The sequence below is a fragment of the Sciurus carolinensis genome, chromosome 12 (genome assembly GCF_902686445.1).
Source record: "Sciurus carolinensis chromosome 12, mSciCar1.2, whole genome shotgun sequence".
Taxonomy (NCBI): Eukaryota; Metazoa; Chordata; class Mammalia; order Rodentia; family Sciuridae; genus Sciurus; species Sciurus carolinensis.
The window spans coordinates 84681751-84701583 of NC_062224.1; positions in this window are offsets into that span (position 1 = coordinate 84681751).

The following is a 19833-nucleotide window of genomic DNA, read 5'->3' on the forward strand; positions in this document are numbered from 1 at the left end:
TATCTATCTCCATTGAAAAATAAGTAGTTAGGACCACACACTCCTTCATTCCTTTGTGTATGTATCTAAAAATGTCTGGGAGCATACTTAATGTTGGGTCCTTTTAAAGACTGGATAATAGATGAACCAAATATGGATTCTACCAGTAAGGGACTTAATAGTAAAAATCAGTAATTAAAATAAAATGTGTCATAAATGTCATTTCTCTCCAAATTGATGAATAAAATCGATGAACTTCAATAAAAACATAAATGAGAGTTTTTTTATAGCGTCTTTCTACTAGTTTGAAATTTTCCCTGAAGTTATGGAAAACAATATTTGTGTATAGCTAGTTGCCTTTCATTACAATATTGATTCTCCCATTTCATTAAAAATAAAATAATGTGCACATCTAAAAGAGAACAAAATTGGGCACAGTGGTGCATGCCTGTAATCCCAGCTACTCAGGCGGCCGAAGCAGAAGGATCATGAGCTTGAGGCCTGCCTGGGCAACTTAGTGAAACCACATCTCAAAAAACAAAATAAAATATAGGGGCTGGGATTGTGGTTCCATGTTAGAGAGTTTTTCAGGCATGTGTGAGGCACTGGGTTCGACTCTCAGAACTGCATATAAATAATAAATAAAATAGCTGGGTGCAGTGGCGCATGCCCATAATCCCAGCAGCTGGGGAGGCTGAGGCAGGAGAATTGCAAGTTCAAAGCCAGCCTCAGCAAAAGCGAAGTGCTAAGCAATTCAGTGAGACTCTGTCTCTAAATAAAATACAAAATAGGGCAGGGGATGTAGCTCAGTGGTTGAGTGCCCCTGAGTTCAATCCCAGGTACCATAAGTAAATAAATAAATAAATTAATTAATTAAAGGTCTATTGACAACTAATATGTATATATATGAATTTCTTGTTAAAAAGTAAAATAAAATAGACAAGAATAACAGAATTCCCATGTCCCTCGAAGTTTAGGTTGACCTATAAAAGCAAAAGTCTCTGGGTAAGCTTTCCATGAAAAAAAAATCCAACAAGGGTTTAGTCAACTGGCAGAAACCTTTCTTGCATTGTCCTGATAATTCTTTAACTTATTACTTCACAATTATTTTCAGGCAAATGTATTTTGTATTTTTTTTTCAGCTTTTTAAGTCATCTTCAATGAGAGGATTGGCTCAGATTGCCTAGTTTGCTATGATAAAAGCTTTTATGTATAACTTGAAAAGATCTTGAAGACACACCATTAAATAAAAAGACCAAACTTCAGTAAAATAAATTATTCATTCATACATCTCTATTCAGTGTAATTACAAAAAAACTACAGAGGATTCTGTCAATGTGGTTCAACTATGATCGCTACAAAAACTCTCCTGATTGAAACAACTAAATATATTTCATGTAATACTTAAAAGCTGTTTTTAAGTTTATCAATAAAATTAAAAGAAAAGATATTCTCAGAGTCCAAAGTAAGAATCCTGATGGACAAATTGGGCTTACGCTGGCTTTTGCCCTTGGAGGCATTAGCCAAACACCAGGGACACTGAGTTCCTCTTTTAACAGCAGCAGGGGGTGCAGGAGACAAGAGAACATGTCAGGGACTACCCAAGACAAAGAATGTGACAGGAGGTCACCCCGGAAACCTGCAACATCAAAGGACCAGACTCATCACAGAGCTCTAGAAATAAACACACGCCACAAAATGGGACAGAGGTAAAATTACCTTTTTCAATCCTTGCACTAGTAGACAGAGAAAAAAATTATCTTCCTTGGTAATTCCTAACATAAACCTTCCATTTGCCAATCCCTCAAATTAACACTACCAGAGGCTCCCCAAAATCTCTAGTCAGGATTATAGTTTTTTTGTTGTTGTTCTACTGATTGACTGATCTACTGATAGATACTGGGGATTGAACTCAGGGGTGCTTAAGCACCGAGTCACATCCCCAGCCCCTCTCCCTTTTTAATATTTTATTTAGAGACAGGGTCATGCTAAGTTGCCTAGGGCCTCGCTAAATTGCTGAGGTTGCCTTTAAACTCGCCATCCCCCTGCCTCAGCCTCCCGAGCTGCTAGGATTACAGGCATGTGCTACCACACCCGGCAAAATCGTTTTAAATTGATTACAATCACAGTTGGTAGTGCCCGCCCCTCAAGATACATGGAAAAAACAAATGCAAGTCTTTTGGCATAACCTGGGACTCACAGAATCCCCACAAAATTCTAAAAACACAAGTTCATAGTTAAAAAAATAAAAATAAAAATTATATATATATACATGTATATATATACATATCTCCACATATATATGTGTGTGTGTGTATATATATATATATATATATATATATATATATATCCACAAGGAAATAAGTTTCCATGAGAATCAGAAGAAAAAAAACTGAATCAGAGTTGAAAAGACTTCAAATATTCAAATATTAAAACTATTAGACACAGAATAATAAGTAACTTCTATTATGTTCTTTGAATAATGAAGCTGAGAGTAAAGGAAACAAGTGACTGCTGGCATAATATTGCACCCCCGTAATAATTTCAGCTACTTGGGAGGCTGAGGCAGAGGATCCAAAGTTTGAGCTCAGCCTGAACAATTTAGCCAAATGCATGCAGTTAACCCTGTTGTCGAAGGTAATGAAAATAAGACTAATAAATTAGAAAGTAAATAAGGCTAAAAGTTAATAAGTTAAGCAACCAGCATAAAAATTTAGCAAAATAGCAGAAACAAGTAAAAATTCACATGGTGACATGTGGCTTTAGTCCTAGATACTTGGGTGACTGAGACAAGAGAATCCTTTGAGCTCATGAGTTTGAAGCCAACCTGGGCAACATAGTGAGATCCCATCTCAAAAAACAAAGTACAAGGAAGAAAATACTGTTGTATGTAATGACATATCTAGAAACATCATAAAGAGAATTAAAGAGCAAGTCAATCACAAATTGGAGAAAATCACAATACAAAGAATGGACACAGAATACCTATCCAGAAACACAAAAGAAATGCCACAAGTCACTAAGAAAAGAGAGAATATGCGACGGGTCAAAACTGCAACAAGAGGTTTGACAAAAGAGGTTTGGTTTCAAAGGTGCTTATCTCATTTCTCTTCAGATTACTTCAAGTAAAAACAAAAATGGCTAAAATTTTAAAAAATCTGATAGTGCCTTGTGATGTAGTAGAAGCAGAACAGGGCAGTAGCCCAAGGGCCAAACATAGTCCATCAAGTATTTTTGCAGATGAAGTTTTATTGGATAACAGTCATGATCATTTGCTCATGCCCTGTCTAAAACTGCCCTCATGCTCTACGGGCAGAGGTGAGTAGCTATGACAGGCATTACAGCTCACAGTCTAAAGTGTTTACAGACTGACTGTTTACAGGAAAAGTTTGTCAACCTCTGATGTAGAGAAGTAAGAATTCTCTTTGCTGCTGGTGGTAGGGCAAATCAACACAATCACTTTGGAAAACTGTTCAGCATATAGTATCTACCACAATTGAACCTTATGATGGAGTGATTGCATTCCTAGGCGTGTATTCATCAGAAATCTATGTGCACAAGTCTATGTACAATAATGTGTAGAGGAGCATGATGTGTAATGGTCACAAATTGGAGAAAAATCCAAATGTACATCTGTACAGTAGAATGGGTAAATAAATTTGGTCTAGTCACACAATGGAAAATGCAAAAATTACTGCTACCACAACAATGTGGATATATCTCATGAACAATGTAAAAGAAGCAGACATAAAGAACGTATAATGTATGGTGCCATTTATAAAATTCCTAAAACAGGCAAAACTCATTTGTGGTGTGAGAAGTCTACACAGCGGTTACTTCTGAGAGGTAGTGACCGGAGTATGTATAATGGCACCCAAAGTGCTGGTAATGTAAGAAGTAGAAAATTACCTGGAGCTCAGTGGATTTGTTCCCCCGCCAGACATTTTTTTTTTTCACAGATCGATGGAAAATATATCTAGTTCCATGGTAGAGGTAGAAACCTGATTAGACTGAGCTTAAGAAGAATGGGAGAAAAGTTGGAAGCAGAAAAACTAGAAAAACTAGGGGCAGTAATACACATGCCTGTAATCCTACCAACTCAGGAGGCTGAGGCAAGAGGATGGCAAGTTCAAGGCTAGCCTGGGGTAACTCAGCCAGACCCTGTCTCAGAAACTAAAAAAGGCTGGGGATGTAACTCAGTGGCAAAGTGCTCCAGGTTCAGTCCCCAGTACCAGAAAAAATTCAAAAAACGTAGAAACAACTCTTTGGAGAAGTTTTGATACAAAGGAAGCCAATAAATAAACAAATAAATAGGTAGCTGGTAGAGGAAATAGGGCCCAGAGAAGTTTTCTCTCTTTTTTTGAGAATGTGGATGGTAAGAAGCCAGCAAAGAGAGAAAAGTTGATGATGTAGAAGATAGACAGGAAAATTCGATAGCCAGGTCCTTGACGAAGGGAAGGGGATGGGGTCCAGTGCTGGCACAATGGAGTGACTTTAGATTAATTAACCAATGTTAGCAGGTGGGGAATTAGGTGGGGGTGTGAGCTGGTGGGCGTGGAGATGTGACAGAAGGAACGTGTGGACATTCTGGTTGCTTCGATTTCTCAGTGAATAGAGAGGCAAAGTCATCAACTGAGAGTGAGGAGAGAGAAAAGGTCTTGGAGGGTTTTTTAGAGGACAGAGAAGGTGGGACATTGTCTAAAGAATAAAAAAGAATGAACTAGAGAAGCACTACAGGCAGCATTAAGGGCCACTCAAGGTACATGACTACAAATTCAAAGTGACACTTATCAGCAGATTGTGTGTTTCTCCCTGCCATGGTCAGCTGAATAGGTGCAGGCTCAGAATAGATAGAGAAATGGACCATTGAATTTAAACAGGGTTGTGAGTTTGCCAAGTTGCACAATGAGTTCAGAAGCAAAGTTACAAGTATAAACAAGACCATGACTATAGAAGAGACCGCTGCATTAAATCTGGGTAAGCAAGGGAAAAGCACATCCTGTGAGTGAAGCATGATCGAAAGCAGAAACTGAGGGGCTGGGGAGATAGCTCAGTCGGTAGAGTGCTTGCCTTGTAAGCACAAGGCCCTGGGTTCGATTCCCAAGCACCCCCAAAAAAAAAAAAAAAAAAAAGTGGAAACTGAGCTGTAACCCCAGGGACTGAGGGAGCTGAGGCAGGAGGATCACAAGTTCAAAGCCAGCCTCAGCCACTTAACAAGGCCCTAAGCAACTCAGTGAGACCCTGTCTCTAAAGGGCTGGGTGTGTAGCTCAATGGTTAAGCCCCTCTGGGTTCAATCCCTGGTACCAAAAAAAAAAAAAAAAAAAGTGGGGGTGGAGGGGACAGTTTAATGCATGGTCAGTATGTGGTGTCAGTGATATAAGACATGAGGGACCCAGGTGACATTTCATTTTTGTCAGCACTCTTATGCAAGTACTGGGGGAAATCTTCCCCTAGGACAACAATCCAGTGACTGCAGAACCACAGATATTCCAATAAGCAAAACGAAAGAAACAAAAATCTAGCAAAGCAACCCCAAATTTCTGTAAGGAACCTTTCTCAATGTCACTTGCTTTTTCTAGAGTGAGCCTATGGTTTGTAAATATCACTGGGCTTTAGGATGAGGCTTGGAATTCATGAATTCCAAACATAGCTTTACCTCTCGGGCAAGTTATTTTGACCCCTCTGGGCTTTACGCTTCTCATCTCTGATACAGGAATCAAAATAGTTCTTAGTAGAACAAATGGGACATCATTTTCCTGTGTTCATGTATGAATACATGACCAATGTAACTCCACATCACGTACAACCCCAAGAATGGGAAGTTTTACTCCAGGTGTGTATAATATGTCAAAATACACTCTACTGTCACGTATATGTAAAAAGAACAAATAAAAAATAAAATAACTGAAAATAGTAGTTCTCACTCATGGGGTTGTGAGGACTAGAGGAGAGCTTGTTTATATTAACTACTACTCTCATTATTACTTAAAGGGTTAACTCCTAGTTCTTTAGCAACAATACAATCTAACTACTAACTCTATCTGCTGCCTCATTTGCTACCAAACATCCTGTTGTACTCAATCTCTGGATTGTCATTTCTTCCTTTAGTGTTTGACAAAATTACGATGTTCAAAAAGACATGAAGACCTTGGACATGATTCAGACCTTAGTCCTTAGGAAAGATCGATCAATGAGTAGCAGGCAGGAAAACTAAGATAAAAAAGAATTGAAAAAGAGAAAGAAGCAATTGATCTCAGTAATACCCAGGGCTCTTTCTGTACACATGCAAGGAATTAATCCTCTCCAGATACCAGCTCCTCACCCTCAGCCTGTGCCACCCCCAAAAAGAGTCACAAAAGGTGTGGCAGACCCAGAAACACAGTATTCCCCAGGGATGTGGGTTGTTTAAATAACAAAGAGTAACACAGACCAGAACAGAGGCAAAAATAAAAAGAGACAATAAAGAACTGTTGGGCATATGTCTTCATGCCAATCTCCACGCAGCCTATTGTCCCCAGATCATCTTCAACAGTGTTCTCAACCAGGATGATTTTTGCTCCTGGGGGACCTTCAACAGTGTCTGGATATATTTTTGGTTGTCCCAAGTGGACGATGCCATTTACATCTAGTGCAAAGAAGTTGGGGATGCAAAGAAGTTGAAAGCAATATGCTGGGCTGGGGATGTGGCTCAGTGGCGGAGCACTTGCCTACCATGCAGTAAGACTCCCAGGTTCAATCCCCAGCACTGCAAACAAGCAAACCAGTATACTAATAGCAGGAGGTGTAGAAGTCATATAAGGAAAGACTAGATCTTTCAAACCGCAGATGGATCCAAAAACTGCTTTCCTTCACAAAAGGCAGCACTCCGAGCCACCACCCTGAGACACAGATGCTGTGACCTCCGCTGGACAAACCAGGGAACTGAGACACCAAAAGGTTCAATTCTACCCTGGTTCAGAGTAGCAGATCCAGATTTAGTAAGTTGTGGTTTAGAAAATACACATGTAGGAAAATGTTTGTAAAAGAAAGAATTCACAAGTGTGAAAGCAAATCATTTCTATTAGGATTTCTTTGAATATTTTATGGGGTTTTTTATTTTTTATTTTTTTATTTTTTGCTCCTGGGGATTGAACCCAGGGGCACTGTACCACTGAACCACATCCCCAGTCCATTTTATTTTTTTTATTTTGAGGCGGGGCCTTGCTAAAGAGCTGAGGCTGGTCTCTTACTCATGATCTTCCTGAGTAGCTGGGATTATAGGATTACAGGTATGCATCACTGTGCCCAGTGAACTTTTTACAATTTCTTTATGTTTGGATTTATGTGTTTGGTTAAATATAAGATTTCATTTGAGATTTGTAATATAAAGATAATCTGAATTCCTGAAAGAAATGTATCTAAACTTTAAAAATCTATAAATATCCCACTTACAATCTCTCTAGCCAGGATTTTGCTCTTACTACTCAACCAAAATTGCTCTTGTCAAGGTTTCTAATGATTGCAGAATTTGAAACTTGTCAACTACAAAGTCATGGGATTACCAAGGCCTGAGCCCTGAATTATTTCAACATTAAAATGTTAAACAGAGGAAGGGGAACCAGTAAAAGAGAGAAAGAGTAGACAGAGAGGTAGGAGGAAAATCAAGTGAGTGAAACAAGAAGACTGTGTTTCAGGGATGATATTCCAAGAATAATCAGTTGGCTCAAAGGTTTCTGATAGAGCCTGTTAAATGAGGCCTCATGGCTGACCCCTGAATTCAGTTGTGTGGAGAAAAATAGTTGCAACAGGAATATAATGAAAATCAGCCCCCAGTTCTCTTCACTAGTTCTTTCCCCAAACATTACTACTTTCAAGTCTTTTCGCTATTTTTTTCTGGTATTATACATTCCTTGCCACTCTAGATAAGGCTTTAGTTCTTTCGATAGGCATTAAACATCCAGGGTGTTTGGATAGTAAACAGCCATAGAAGTTAGAGATAGGGTCTTCCTTCAGGGCAGAGGGCAGATTTGTTTGTAAAGACAAGGAGTCCTAGGGAGAGATTTAGAAGCATGATTCTCTGGTGATGGTTGCAGCTTAATAAGATCTCTCTTCCCGCCCCCAAAATTAGTTTTGTTTCCTAATCAGAATAATAAAGTTAATGTGTCAGTGTACAGCAAAATTTGGGCAGATACAGTTTTGGTCCCCTTCTAAGATCAGGGGCTTCCTAAACTCAGGTTTCCCAGATGCGACACAGACTCTGTGTGTTCAGCCTCCACCTGGCCCACTCTGCTTTACTCCCCATGGTCCCCCTTGGATTTTTTTTTTTTTTTTTTTTTTGTGTGTGTGTGTGTGTGTGTGTGTGTACTGGGGATTGAAGCCAGGGGCTCTTAACCACTGAGCCACATCCCCCAGCCCTTTATTGTACTTTATTTAGAGACAGGGTCTTACTGAGTTACTTAGGTCCTTGCTAAATTGCTGAGGCTGGCTTTGAACTTGTGATCCTCCTGCCTCCGCCTCCTGAGCCACTGGAATTACAGGCATGGGCCCTGGAGCCCCGCCTGCCTTGGGTCTTGAGGGGCAGGGCCAGTAGTTACAACATGAAGCCCATGTTCCCTGCTGTGTCGTGTGTAGTTAAGAGCCCATTGTCTCCTTCCCCTCTGGGTTTGTGGAAGTCTGGTAAAGGCAACCAGGGAGCTACCCTATGCTTAGGGATTACTTGACCTCTTGATTTAACAGTAGCAATCTGTGATTATATTTTCTTTCATGTATAATTTTTTCCTAGAGCAAAACAGTTTCCTCTCTTCTTATTTGCACTTTTCAAGGAACTTGGGATGCGTCAGTAAACAGACCAAGATTGCTACCTTCATGAGCTCACACACTAAAGGGCAAGAGACAATGAACACAATAAATCAGCGTGGTGCTGAGCAATTGCAGGGTTTTGAGTCAAAGAGTGGCATGGTCTGGCTGAAGTGGTATGAGGAGTACTCTGCCTGCTGTGTAGAATTGGGTGGTAGAGGAAGAAGGACAGAAGCTGGGCCAATTAGGATGCATATACAGGAATCCAAAGGAGAGAAGGGCCTGGTTTATCCAGAGTGGTGGCAGTGAGGGTGGTGAGATGTAGTTAGATGTTAAATACGTTTTAAGATAGAACCAAGAAGATTTCCTGAAGATTACTTGTAGGGTTTGAAAAAAGGGGTAAGGATAACCCTAAAGTTTTTGTTTACACTGGAAAGATGGAACTGCTATCCACTGAAACCAAGAAGACGTGTTTTTCGGGGTGGGTGGAGAATAGTGGATACTGAACCCGGGGTACTTAACCACTGAGCTACATCCCCAGCCCTTTTAATTTTTTGAGACAGGGTCTCACTAAGTTTCCCAGACCAGCCTTGAACTTGTGATCCTTCTGCCTCAGCCTCCCAAGTCACTGGGATTACAGGTATGCATTACCACGCCCAGTTCTTCATGCCTTTTAAGGAAGTTTAAACATTTTGTCATGATGACCTTATACCTCCTTTATTATATTTATTCCCAGGTATTTTATATTTTCTGCTGATATTAAAATATTAAACTATTACTACAATATTAATATTTTCTATTTATGGTATGATGAACTTTTTTCTATTTTAGGTTGAGCTTATATCTAGCTTTTTTTTTTTTTTTTTTTTTTGGTGCTGTAAATCATTACCCAGGATCTTGTGGCACCATTGAGCTATACTCCCTGCCCCTAGGAATCTTCTTGAATTTTCTCTTTGTTTATAATCATGATTCCATTTGAGATAGGATAGAAGAAATAAGAAATAGGTAGAAAGGAGACAAAGGAAGAACAAGGAAATAAGATTTTATTTATTTATTTACTTATTTATTTATTTATTTATTTATTTATTTATACTGAGGATTGAACCCAGGGTCACTTTATCATTGAGCCACATCTCCAGTCCTTTTTTAGGTTGTTATTTTGAGGCAGGGTCTCTCTAGGTTGCTTAGGGCCTTGCTAAATTGCCGACGCTGGCTTTGAACTTGCGATTCTTCTGCTTTAAACTCCTGAGTTGCTGGGAATACAGACATTCTCATTGCACGCAACTGGAAATAAAATTTCAATTCAGAAGTTCTGCATACTTTTCAAGGCCTGTCACCACCTAAAGCCCATCTCTCTTCCAGCCTGTAACTCCCAAATTCCTGAGAAACCTGTAAATCTAGCTGTGCACTGTTCATTAACTCCCCAATAAATAAAGCGAAGAGAGATACAATATTTCAAGAAACCTATAATTTAGGGGACTTTCCAGCACTACCTACTGATCAGATAATGAGGACTGTGTCAGCCTAAGGATCTGGAGACTGCGCAGACCACCAGAAACCAAATCGAGAATAATGGATGATACCATTTTTACATACCTTTTCACACCATCCCTCATCAAGTTTCCTTTTAAAAAGAGCCAGGAATCCCTCAAATGCACCTTTCATTCTTTTTTTAAAAAATTTTTTAGATGTTGACAGACCTTTTTTTTTTTTTTTTAATATGTGGTGCTAAGGATCAAACCCAGTGCCTCACACATGCTAGGGGAGCATGCTACCCTGAGCCACAACCCCAGCCCTATACACCTTTCATTCTTGAGATGACCCACATTCCCTTGAATGTGACTCTACTTTCCTAAATAAACCTGTCTATGCTTCCAACTGGCACGTACTGAAATTCTTTTTGATTACATATGCTAAGAACCTCACTGGTCCTTAATCAAGTTCCCCCTTCTCTCTGGGAACTCCCTGGACCCTTTTCCCTTCTTCAGAGACCCTTTTCCCCTCCTCTCCGTGATGCATTGATTCTCCTGAATACTCTATGTGGATGTATGTTATAAGACAATACTGATTATTTTGTCACTTTCTTTTCAACTTTCATTCATTTACTTTTCTTAAATTGTTGCACTGGCTAGTACAGGAAATAGCAAACCATGGCCTTCAGGTTAAATATTGCCCACTGCCTGCATTTCTAAATAAAGTTTTACTGGAACACTATTATGTGCATTCATTTATGCATTGTCTATGATTATTTTTATGGTACAAAAGCAAAATTGAATAGTTGAGACAGAGACCACATGTCCTAAAATATTTGCTATCTGATTTAAGGAGAAAAAGGTTGCTAACTCCTAGTCAAGGATTATTAATACCATATTCAATAATATCATTAATTACAGGCATTCTAGCTTTGTAAAAGGAAATATATCTAAAAGCATGTACTTTACAATAGGATTTTGATACATGATATTTGTCAAATTAAGGATATACCCATCTACTTCTAGTTTTCCATGGGTTATGGGGTTGAATTTTATTAAATGCTTTTTCTGCAACTAAGGAGATGATCAGGTATTAATTCTTACTTAATCTTTAAAAATACATTATTGTAGGGTTTTTTTTGTTTTTGTTTGGTACTGGTGACTGAATCCCAGTAAGCACATGCTCTACCACTGAGTTTCATCCCCAGCACTTTAAAAAAAAATTTTTTTTTTTTTTTTAGATAGGGTCTTGCTAAGTTATGTAGGGTTTGCTAAGTTGCTAAGACTGGTTTTGAACTTTTTGATCCTCTTGCCTCAGCTTCCATAGTTGCTGTGATTACAGGCATGTGCCACCGCACCCAGCTTCCTTAATGGGGAGAATTTCATTCATAGACCTCTTATCTTTGCTACATCTTTCATTCTTGAGATAAACTCAATATGATATGATTTTTTAAAATAACAGTTGGATAAGAATTTGCTAACATATTATTTAAGAATTTTACACCTATGTTCATACATAAGATGGACAATAATTTTCCCTTCTTGTACTATCTGTGATAACAAAGCAGTGTAATTTCCAAATGTTTGTTGAGCACCTAATATCTGAAAGTATGGAGTGAAGTGCTGGAACTATTTCAGCCCAGTCGTGTCAGTTTTTACCCTCATAGAGGTCAAAATTTAGGGAGAAATTGCAAAAACATAACTGATTACAAAATGAATCAGATATAACCACTGTGGTAAATGCTAAGAAAATGTAATACAGTTGGGAGTCCAATAGGTGGTCTAATGGGAGTCCAGGGGTAGCTGCAAAAATTCCCTCTGAAGAAAAAGGACCCTAAATCAGCTCTTTATTAGTTTTTTGTTGCAACATAATAAATAACCACAAACAATGACTTAAAATAATTTTGAGAATTTTACAGAGATTTTATTAGTAGTTCAGATGCTTTGTTATAAATAACAGAAAAACAAATTCAACATGGCTTTGTTCTCCATGGTCCTCAGACTTAAATATGCATTAGCATTACCCTAGGGTTTGTTAAACCCAGAGTCCTTCCCAGTGGCAGCTACTCTAAAGGTTGAGGCAGGAGGATGGCAAGCTTGAAGTTAGCCTTAGCAGTCTAGTGAAGCCTTAAGCAACTTAGAAAGACTTTGTCTCAAAATAAAATAAGAGGGATGGGATGTAGCTCAGTGGTAGAACAGCCCTAAGTTTAGTCTCCAGTACTGCAAAAACAAAACAAAACAACAACAACAACAACAAAACAGAATGCCGGTCCTCCCCCCTAAGAGTTTCACATTTATTGGTTTCGGGGTGGGACCTGAGAATTTGCATTTTTTTGCAGCAATTTTTCTATTTATATTTTTTAAATTTACAGATAAAATTGTATGTCTTTTGGAAAATATATACATTATGAGTGGCTAAATTTAGCTGATTAACATATAACCTCACAAAATTATCATTTTTTTTTGTGTGTGTGGTGAGAGCAGAGGTAAAACAGGAGGATCCACATCGTTCTTTGTCCTATGAATTTGAAGAATGAGATAAGAGCAAAGTAACAGAATTTATTAAGGTAAGAAAGAAAGAAAGGAAAGAAAGGAAAGAAAAAGAAAGAAAGAAAGAAAGAAAGAAAGAAAGAAAGAAAGAAAGAAAGAAAGAAAGAAAGAAAGAGAAAGAAAGAAAGAAAGAAAGAAAGAAAGAAAGAAAGAAAGAAAGAAAGAAAGAAGGGAGGGAGGGAGGGAGGGAGGGAAGGAAGGAAGGAAGGAAGGAGGGGAAAAGAAAAGAGAAGAGAAGAGAAGAAAAGAGAAGACAGGAAGAAAGATAGAAAGCAGAACTCCCACAGGGAAAGGGTTCTCAGAGGAAGGGATGCTAACCAGTGTGTATTTAGGGGTTTATATGATAATGTGAGAGGGGATAGAGGGGAGTTAGATAGGCTTAAAAGCCATAAGCTAGATATTTTAAAAACAGCGGATCTTTGAGTCCAGTTACACCAGTGCACCTGGCGTTCATGCACCCCACTGTCCAATCAGAGTGCATCTAGATCACGCCCTGCTTCCCTTCAGGGACTGGCTCCAGGTTCCAGCACTTACCTTCAGACTCCCATGGAGCCATTGGTCATGAGCTATCTACTTCATTTGTAAACTCCTTGGGGCAACGGGTAGGTGATCCTTAACCCGTCTGCCTAAAAGGAATTGCACAAATAAACTTCTCAGTAATGAAACTATTCTATATTTTATTGTGGTAATTGCACAAATCTGTACACACGCTAAAATTCATAGAACTGTGCAGCAAAAAAGAGTCTCTTTTAATGTAAGACAATTCACAAAGTAAGAATTTTTTAAATGGGTCAACTTGAACTTTAAACACTGACTAGGTATTTGAGGAAAGGAAGTAATTGTTGTAGTTATTTTTTTTTATGTGTAACACTGGCATTATGTTTATTTTTAAGTCCTTATATCTTAAAAGATTTAAGTATTTAAGGACAAAGTTATAGGAAGTATGGTATTTGATTAAAAATAACACTGGAGAAGAGAAGTAGGCAGGGCACAAATGAAACCAGGCTGACCATGAGTTAATAACTGCTGAAGTTGGGTGATGAGTACATGAGGCTTTGTTCTTTGGTCTACCTTTGTGTGTGCTTAAGCTTCCTTTCTAGAAACATTTAAAAGGGAGCAGTGGGCTTGTTAGCCTTCAGTATCAGGCTGCCTGGTATGCCACTTGATTTGGTCACTTAGTAGACCTTGAGCTAGTTACTAATTTGTCTTACACTTCAATCTCTCCGTCCATAATAAGAGGATAGTCATAATATCTCTTTCACAGATTGTTATCAGGATAAAACGATTGTCAGAATACATAAAAAAGGAATGTACCTAGCTCTTGCACATGTTCAATAAATGTCAACTTTTGTGTCATTATTGCATCTGCTGGCTTGATTCTTCCATGTCATATTCCCTATATGAACAGACCTTTCTTTAAGTTTCTTCCTGGATATCTTGTGGTATTTCAAAAGGATCACTTTATTTTATGCTCTCATTGAGAATTATGAAACACATCTTAGAATTTTTACTTCCCCTTCTCAATACATTATATGTTCTGTTCTTCATTCTATTACTTGTCCAGGAAAAAAAAATGTAAACTTAAAAGATTGGATTGGGCTCTTTTTTTCCTTTCTTTTCACCCTGAAGCGGACATGCTAGTCGTTCGCATAATAAAGTCTCTTGCGTGAGACCTCGTGTCTGCGGTGCATTTTTCTGGGAGCTATTGGCAAGTCGAAACTGAGACGAGCGAGCAGGCGGCAGTTCAGCGGGAGTGCGCAGAGGCGGCTAGAATCGCTGCAGGTCCCAAGCTACCTTACATCTGGTGCCGAAACCCGGGATGGGTCCTTCCGCTAACTAAGCAAGTGGAACTCCATCCAAATGCCCCAGTGCCCGCAGATACAGGCTCACCTTCCATTTACCTGGACGCCCAGTTTTCTACATGCAACACCGGACTCCAAATTGGTGAGTTCCCCTTAGGCAGGTCCCCTACTTAAACACACTTCTGCTGACCTGAGAAGCGACTGTTGAGTATCCAGGGCTTTCGAGGCTGCTGAGGTGTGGGGGTACCCCCAGCCACGACTTTCAAAGTTACGGTTGGTCCCTATAGTGGTCTTATTTGCCGGGTGGATTCCTGATTTTATGGTGCTGAGATTCTCTCTCAGGGTTTGAGGCTTATTTTCTCGTCGCGCTCGAAATCCTGGCCAGGTCCTCAAACTCTCTCGGCTATTGCCTGGTAGACACTGGTACTGTGTAACGACCAGACCTGTGTACTACCTTCTCATTGCCTAACATGTGGTCGTGGGACGCCCAATCACTAACTTAAGCGTTTCTCAGTCTTCGCCATGGAATCTAGGACTTCCACCCCAGCAAACTCGCCCCTGAGATGTTTATTAAACAATCTCAAACTGAATTAGAGCCAAACTGTCCTTTAGATAGTAAATAAGAATGGTCTATTTATGACACCCTAAATTCTAGCTTTATATTAGGTGTAATTATATGCATAATTATACTAGGTATAATTAAGTACATATGTGGGCGACCTGGTGAATGGAAAGAGACTTTTCCCCCTCGTGTTTTTCCTTTCTTTCATGCTAAACCTAATCTCTGCTCTCCTCAAAAACCTGAACACGTTCTCTCAGCTTCTCCTCCCCCTTTTAACCCTTCTTTCTCTTCTGAGTTTGGAACAGCTGATGAATCATCTCCTTACAGGCCTCCTACTGCAGAAACCCCTGTTCATTCCTCTCCTTTGCCTCATTCTGTTTCTCCTTCCATTCCTCCACTCAGCCCACCAAGTCCTCCCACCACTCGGTCTTGTGCACATGTCCTAGCTCCTTTATGGGAGGTGGCTGGCGCAGAGGGAGTAATCAGAGTCCATGTTCCCTTTTCACTGTCCGATCTGTCCCAATTAGAGAAGCGGCTAGGCTCCTTCACCTCCAATCCTGCAACCTTCATTAAGGAATTTCAGTACCTTACCCTGTCTTATAACCTTACCTGGCATGACATTTACATGATCATGTCCAACACCCTAACCCCTGAGGAGTGCAGGAGAGTTTAAAAACAGGCGCACAATTATGCAAATGAGATTCATCAATCGACCCCAACCCACCCCATTGGGGCTGAAGCAGTACCAGATAGGGAGCCCCTATAGAACTATAATACCGAGGCCGGGTGTCTACAGCAGGATAGGTTTCAAACCTGCATCCTTGCAGGTCTACGAAAGGCTGCTATTAACTATGACAAACTTCAGGAAGTAATACAGGGCAGAGATGAAAACCCATCAGCATTTCTAAGTCACCTAACAGAGGCCATGCTCAGGTACACTAACCAGGATCCTGAGACTCGGGAGGGACGGCAGCTACTTATGACCTATTACTTTTCCCAAAGTTACCCTGACATAAAGGTTAAATTGAGGCAGTTGGATAGGGGGCCCCTTACCCCACAGCCACAGGTTCTAGCAGTGGCATTCAAGGTTTATAACGGAAGGGAAGAAAAAAAAACAAAAATTAAAATACCAAATGCTGGCCGAAGACTTTCAGCCAGCTAGATCTGCCCAACTGTCCACCGCTAGGGGCGCCCAAGCTCCCAGAAGACCTCCAAGCTCATGCCTCAAGTGCGGGCAAGAGGGCCACTGGGCACAAGCCTGCACCAACCCCCGGCAGCCCCCAAGTCCTTGTCCAAAATGCAACCAACTGGGACACTGGGCAATGGATTGCCCTGGTACTCAGAGAAGTGCCAGGTCATCCTTGGCCCCTCCCTCTGGTGACTTGCTGGGATTGGCAATGGATGAATGAAGGGGCCTGGGACTTCTGCACCTGACGACCATCACCACTCAGGAGCCCCGAGTGACCCTTACAGTGGCAGTCAGGCAGATCCCTTTCCTTATAGACACTGGAGCCACCTTCTCAGTGCGGTGGGAGTTTTGGGGACCCACTTCCCCTGCCAAATCCTCTATTGTCGGGGTAGATGGAAAACCATATAACCCTTTACAAACCCCTCCAATGAGCTGCCATATAGAACAAATTGGCTTTACTCATTACCTTTTAATAATTCCTTGATGTCCCATTCCCCTTCTGGGAAGGGACATCCTAACCAAATTGGGTGCCTCTATTTCCTTCTCACCTACCATGCACCTCAGCCAAGACTCCTCTGCTATTCCTCTACTTACAGCTCAAACAGAAGTCCAATATCCCCTTCCCCAAAGGAGCCTTATAGGACTTCAACCAATCATCCAGGATTTAAGGCAGAAAGGCTTCCTGCGCCCTGCCAACTCACCTTATGACACTCCCATCCTGGCTGTTAGGAAGCCTAATGGATCTTACCGTCTAGTGCAAGACCTCTGCATCATTAACTCAGCAGTGGTCCCCATCTTTCCCATTGTGTACACCCTGCTTTCCTCTATCCCTTCTTCCACCACATACTTTTCAGTGCTAGATCTCTTTTGCTTTTACTTGGACTGACCCTTTCACTTGAATTTCTTCTTAGATAACCTGAACAGTTCTCCCACAGGGATTCCAAGACAGCTCTCATCTCTGGTCAAATACTAACCCCTCTCCAGCTCCTAACCCACAGGTTTCTTCTAACAGATACTCAGCCACTCCTGTGGGACCCCTTCATCTCAGACTGAAGATCATGAAGCCCTCCACCCTTTCTCCCATTCCAGAAATTGGGAACCAGACAACTGAAACACCAGACAACCACACCCAGCCATGAGAACTGGATTCCTGTTTGTAATTTTCCTAACCACTGAATTTTTTTTTCCAATAGAATGCCAGCTGAAAAAGGGGAGCCCACTGTCCTTTTACTTCCATGTCAACTAATAAACTTGTATTACAGAAATATCAGGATCTTACAGAAATCGGAGCCCGGCTACAGGTGTGCCCCCAGAGGAACTATCAGGTCCCTAACTCTTCCTGCCATGATGATCTCTCCCCTGAATCACCTCTACATCCACACTCAGCAGGAAGCAATTACAGAAGACTGACCTTCATCCATGTACCCAAAAAGATTTTTTTTATAAAATAAAAAATGGGGGAATGTAATATAAAGCCGATACTCCGCCTCCCAACCACCTGTCAATCTGCACTCTGCCTGCCTCTTACCGTTACAGGAATTTCTGGCTTACGCTGCCGCCATTTTCCTGCTTCCCACGTTACGTCCTAACATGCTAGATAGCTATTGGTTCATCAGTCAGCTTGCAAGTATTCTCCTCCGCTACTGGTTCCTTCCACCCACAAGATTCCAATATCTGGGAGAAGCTACATGCCATCTTTCTCTTTTTTCCTTTCTTTTCACCCTGGAGCAGACGTGTTAGTCGTCCACATAATAAAGTCTCTTGTGTGAGAAAAAAAAAAAAAAAGATTGGATTGGATTTTTTAAAAATCCTGAAATCCCTTGGTTCTTCCAAGGAATAAATGAAAGATTATGGTGAGTTATACTGAGGTAGAACTCATCTTCTGGATGAACCACAGAATCTGAGACTGTGAGATTATCTGGTCCAGTCTTCAATCAAGGCAGCAGCTCTCTAAGGCAGTCCTACAGCATCCATTTTCAGGACTAAGGATCTCACCCAGGGTTGCTGAGACCATAAAGCTAAAGTTTCCAGGATAAGCTTAGTCTCAAATATCCTGATTCCCAGCAATGTACTCATACTAGTTAAAGGGTGCCCCCTTTGAATGGTAGCTATGCCTTCCTTTCATTTTCTACCTCTCCCTCCCCTGCCACATCCCCTATCCAGTAAAGGGAAGAGGACTGGAACCTCTCCAACCAGAGCAGGACAGTGGCGAGTGTAAGAAAAATGCGGCTCAGTTAGGGTCTCAAGGCAGCTCAGACCCTTGAATCCAGGGGAGCAAGCAGTCTGGGGTGCCCTGTCTCAGAAAGCCACTCTGGACACTGGGACTCACACCAGAGATTTTATTAGGTGGAAGACCAGAGCGTCTGCTTTTGGCGGGGCTGGCAGTGGGGGGGTGGGGGGAGACAGAGAGAGAGAGAGAGAGGAGGGAGAGAGAGAAGAGAGAGAGGGGGGGGGGGGAGAGAGAGAGAGGAAGAGAGAGAGGAGAGAGAAGAGAGGGGGAGAGAGAGAGAGAGGAGAGAGGAGAGAGAGAGAGGAGAGAGGAGGAGAGAGAGGAGGGAGGAGAGAGAGGAGAGAGAGAGGAGGAGAGAGGGAGAGAGAGAGAGAGAGAGGAGAGGAGAGAGAGGAAGGAGAGAGAGAGAGAGAGAGAGAGAGAGAGAGGGGAGGGAGAGAGAGAGGAGAGAGAGAGGAGAGAGAGAGGAGAGAGAGGAGAGAGAGAGGAGAGAGGGGAGAGAGAGGGGAGAGGAGAGAGAGAGAGAGGAGAGGGGGAGAGAGAGGAGAGAGGGGGAGAGAGAGAGAGAGAGAGAGGGGGAGGGGAGAGAGAGAGAGAGAGAGAGAGAGGAGAGAGGAGAGAGAGGAGGGAGGAGAGGAGAGGGGAGAAGAGGAGGAGAGAGAGGAGGAGAGGGAGGAGAGGAGAGGAGAGAGAGAGAGAGGAGGGAGGGAGAGGAGAGGAGAGGGAGAGAGGAGGGGAGAGAGAGGGGAGGAGAGAGGAGAGAGAGAGAGAGGAGAGAGACGGAGAGAGAGAGGAGAGAGAGGAGAGAGAGAGAGAGAGAGAGAGGAGAGAGAGAGAGAGGAGAGAGAGAGAGAGGGGGAGAGAGAGAGAGAGGAGAGAGAGAGAAGAAAGAGAGGAGAGAGAGAGGAGGGAGAGAGGAGAGAGAGGAGGGAGAGAGGAGAGAGAGAGAGGAGAGAGAGAGAAGAGACAGGAGAGAGAGAGAGAGAGAGAGGAGAGAGAGAGAGAGGAGAGAGAGAGAGAGAAGAATGGCGCAGGAGCTTCTCCTAAGTAGTGGAATTTCGCGGGCTAACAACAATCAGACCAATTGCTGAGAAGGGGGCTCGCAGGCTGACTAGTGGACCAATAACTGGCTAGGATGATCACAGACTGCTGATCTAGGTTGTAAGATGGGAGAGGGAGAAATGGCTGCAGCGTAAAGGGCGGGGGAGCAACTTTATAATAGCAAGAATCAGCAGTTTGGCTTCTGAGCTATTCCAGCAGTGGGGGTAGGGGA